The sequence below is a fragment of the Aotus nancymaae genome, unplaced genomic scaffold (assembly GCF_030222135.1).
Source record: "Aotus nancymaae isolate 86718 unplaced genomic scaffold, 86718_ANA_hifiasm-v0.15.2.pri h1tg000049l, whole genome shotgun sequence".
NCBI lineage: Eukaryota > Metazoa > Chordata > Mammalia > Primates > Aotidae > Aotus > Aotus nancymaae.
The window spans coordinates 7,913,559-7,918,516 of NW_026988463.1; positions in this window are offsets into that span (position 1 = coordinate 7,913,559).

Sequence of the window (4,958 nt, forward strand, 5' to 3'; positions counted from 1 at the left end):
CAGATGCCCTGGGCCAAACTGACTGGTCTGAGTTTGAGCTGTTCTTGTAAATTGAAACTGATGCCTGGTGGAGCTGGGAGATCCTTGGTTCTGTAGTTCATCAGAGCTGGGGTGGAAGGCTGGCTCTGCCATTCACTCATCATGACCTTGAGCAATTCTCTTAATTGTTTTGAGACTTTTCCTCATCTCAAAAGCTGAGGGACTAATACCTTCTCCACCAGAACTTTAAAAAGAATAAAGGGTATGAAGCTATGTAAAGTTACCAAAACATAGTCCAATAATAAAATTTTTTAAAATACTAATAGTAACAACAGTTAACTTGACTACTTTGTGCTGTATTGAGCAATTAATAGGTATTTTATTGTGGTAGCCTCACTGTAATGCTTTGAAGTGAGTCATGGTAATAATAATCATATTTTCATTTTATAGCTGAAAGAAAACTAGAGGCTTAGAGAAGTAAATACATAGCCTAAAGTTGACAAAGCCAGTTGACGCAGGGTTCAAACCTAGGGCTGACTAAATTATGGACACTTTCTCAACAAGTAAATAAATGCTAAGCACTGTTGTTAATAATAAGAAAAATTGTAATAGTTGGAAAAGTTACCCCTGCATTTTTGACAGGGGAGGAAGGATGGGATCGGACCATTAAAAACACTTGAATTCCTGGAAGATTCCATACTGATAGAATGTTCACCAGGGAAATGATTCCATTTACAATCCAAACAGTGAAAAAGAAAGTAGATTTCCAGTTTCGAAATTTCATATTAGACTCTAGAACTAAACACACCAAATGGTTAAATCCATTTGTGTGGCTAGCTCTTATCATGATGTACCCATGGCAGAATTGGGATGGACTTTCTCGGATTCAGGAGCTGAAACTATCTCTTCTCCCTGGCACTGGGGTAAAGGTTGAAGAGAGCCACCCATGCATGAGGTCTCTGCTCCAAAGTAAGATTGGCAATGATGGGAGCTGACAAATCTAGTGCCAGAGTTGCTTATTTGTTCCAAAGAAATCCCATTTACATTATAGATATAGATTGTTTTACAACAATCCCATTTACATGATAGATTTTCATTGCTGATGTAAGAAAATCAAGCCAATATAGCAAGAGACTGGTTGTCCATCGATAGCTTCATTGAACTGCACTGTTCTAAGTGTTAGGGATACCAGTGTGGAGACCAGATCCCTGCCCTCTGTGTAGCACTGTGCAATAGCACTTTCTGTGATGATGAACATGTTTTATATTTGTGTTAAACATTACAGCTATGGAGCTTCTGTCATGTGGCTACTGTAACTGATGCACTGAATGCTTGATTTCATTTAATGACTTAAATTGTAAATTTAAGTAGACACGTATGGGTGGCGGTTACCATGTTGGGCAATGCAGATCTGGAGGATGAGATGTGGGATGAGATAAACCAGTGACTTTGAAGAAGGCTATAACCTTAGGACTTACAGGAGGTGCTGGAGTCTGCAGCATCCCCTACTGCGAGTGGTGTAACCTCTGGAAAATTAAATAATGTATCTGAGCCTTGACCATGCATCTGCAAAATGGGGGCAATTATAAAATTATTTTGAGATTGTTGTGAGTATGAGATATTCTACACAAGACTCTTAATAAAGCTTAAAACGGGATGGAGAAAATACTAGTAGTTATTATTATTAATAGTGCTGTCATTATTTTGTAATCAAAGGATGCACAGGTTGCTAAAAGGGTCATTGAGAGATTAACTCTGCTGTGATTGAGGCAAACATAGAAGGAAATATTGGAAGCTAATTCATAGAAGCGATGATATTTGAGCTTCATCATCTACTAGTGGTAGATACACGATTACGCAACAAGGTGACAGAGGTTGATTCAGGCAGAATGTGTGCTTGGGTACAGCACTGTGATTTGAAGGAGTCAGATTTGTTTGGGGAATTGGGGAATCACAAGTAATGAGCCTGTATGGTTGGGTAAAAGCAGAGTCCTGGTGTCTAGTAACCACAATGGAGGTTTGGAAGCCATCTTGTAGGTTTCAGTGATCCATCATATAGATTTATGGGAGGAAGTGAGATCACATTTTCATATCAAGAAATACATCTGGCTGCTGTGGGGGAATGAATTAAGGTAGAAAGAGACTGAAGGCAGAAAGATCAATTAGAAGGAGTTCTGGCGCAAGATGACAAGACACTTAATAAGGTCAGTGGCCATGGGGATAAGGAGGGAATTTATCTGAGAGGCAGGTAAGAGGAAAAATTGACAGAGATTTTCCAGAAAGAGAAGTTGAGACTTTTATACTCAAAAGCTAGATTTAGGCCAATAAAAACAATGGTGATAATATTGATTAATACATTTACCATGCTTTTCGGTTTACAAAGTGTTCATTTCCTTCAACCTTCCCCATAAACCAATGGATACTTTGAAGATTAAAACTGAGGATGTATATGACGTGCTTAGTCCTACCTGTGTATGCTACAGAGTACTCAGTGAGTGACGGTTATGGTTGAGGTTATTGTTGGTCATAGTCAAGTATCCTCATTGTTGACAGTGTTCTTTTGTTAAGAAAAGTGGACCTTATTCACTCGAAGAGGTCCAGCCCAGAGAGAAGCCTTGATAGACCTTAGCACAAAAGAAAAGAATGAGATACTAGAAAACCCTCAGAGAGAGCCTCTCATCTCCGGGGTGAGATACTACTAGAAACAAGATGCTTCCCGGGGCTCTTCCTCCTGATAGAGATGCTGGCATCCATTCATGAAAATCTCTGACTATGAAACTGATCATCTGCTCTGCCCCATGTGTGCTTTCTTTCCAGTTTGTTCATTGTCTTTCCTTTGACTTATCCTTCGTGTACACAGTTTAGTGAAAGGAACTCTGGCTAGAGGTTAAGCAGCAGTGGACTTGCATATTATTTCTAGCACTTCATTTATTTATTGGTATAAATTTAAAGGGGAAAGTGCAGTTTTGTTACATGGATGTATTGTTTAGTGGTAAATTCTGGTTATTTATTTATTTATTTATTTATGAGACCATCTCACTCTATCGCCCGGGCTGGAGTGCAGTGGTGTGACCTCAGCTCACTACAACCTCTGCCTTCTGGGTTCAAGTGATTCTCCTGCCTCAGCCTCCCAAGTATCTGGGACTACAGACATGTTCCACCGTGCTTGGCTAATTTTTCTATTTTTAGTGGAGACGGGGTTTTACCACGTTGGCCAAGCTGGTTTCAAACTCCTGACATCAGGTGATCCTCCATCCTTGGCCTCCTAAGGGCTGGAATTACAGGTGGGAGCCATTGCCAGCTCTCGGCTTTTAGTGTAACCATCACCCAAATAGTCAAATAGTATACATTGTACTCATTAAGTCACTGCTCACTTTTATTTTTGTTTTTGTTTCTTTTTTTTTTTTTGCTTTGGTTTGGTTTTTTTGTTTTGCTTTGATTTGATTTACTGTTTAATTTGGAAAGTGAGTAAGAAGTAACAAAACTTTCTGGTTTCTCCTTTTTTGTCTCACCTGTCAAAATCAGGATAGTATTATCTACTTCATAGCACATGTTTCATGCTGGTGGTATCCTCATATGCTTTATGGAGCAGGGAGTTAAAAGATTTAGATTTATTTTTGATCTGCTTTTTTTCTAGTATTTCTTTGGCTTGTGTGACCTTAAGACTTTGACCAGTAAATCTGAGAGGGGAATCTAGAGAATACCAAATGGCAATAATCAAATTTAAGCCAGACTTCAAGGCACTTTGCCTTAAAATCTTATTAGCCAGGAATGGCTAAAAAGAGCCTTGACAAACAATTCTAGCCACAGAGCTGAAATGTGTTTCTTAAGATCAGTTCCTGGGTTTTGACTCTTTGCACCCATTTCTCTACTCTGGGCAAGGCTGGCTCCTTTTTCCTCTGATGCTGTTCACTATTCTGGACCAGACTAAATTCAACCACCATGCTAACACTGGCAAATGTGCTGTAGTGGGCAGTTGGTGCCAATGTTGGTAATTTTTTTTTTCAGTTTCAATTTCAGAAACTTTAGATTTAAAGGTGAAGAGGTCTCAATAGCAGGAAGGGGCCCACAAAACTTTCTTAAAATCTGTGGTTCTCTTGGGATAGGTTTTTCTCCTTTCCCACCATGACAGCATCTAGCCATATATCATCTCTTCTGTTCTGATGACTCATTTATCAGGCAACACAAGGACGTGAATCACTCTACAAAAATTTAATTTCCAAATAACTTAAGTTTGAGCTCTTTATATACTCAAGCGATTTGTCCTTACTTTACCTTTTATTTTTCATAGAAGCATTCTAAATAAACATGTCACTTTCCCTTCTAAAGAAGAGTTCATCCAACATGCTACACCCTTTCTCTAAGGATTCAAGGTCAAATGTCGGGCATGCTTTTTGTTGGAGGATAATATAAAAAGAGGACGTTCTGGGAAGGACTCGGGTGGGAAGGCAGGCTTGTTCTGGCACTAAATGCCCCCAGATATCCTCAGCTTTTGAAACGACTCTGCTTTTTGTGTGATTTTTAAGACTTGCTCTTTTTCCTCACTGTAATTCTGGCATCCGATTTTACTTCTAATTATCATCAACTTCCAGCAAATTCCTTTTCTTTTCCCGATTTGTGGCTCTTAATCTGCTTCCCTGTGTGAAGCTAGATTATGAAAGCTTATTATAATGGTTACCCAGGCAAAGGAAAACAGGCTTGGAGAAAAAGTACTGGAGACAATCCCCTAGGTCAACGTGCTTGAATTCCAGAGACTCTGTTTTGTGAAATGTTCTCTGGCCACTCAGAAACCTGACTACATTTTGTTCATTGTTGCTCTGGTTTCAATGACGATGTCCTCTTTCAAATTCATGTTGAAACTTCTTCACTAATGCAAAATATTATGAGATGTTGCCTGTGGGAGGTGATTGAGTGACGCAAGTTCTGCCCTCATGAATAAGATGAGAACTCTTACAAAAGAGCTCAAGGCTGAGAGGAGC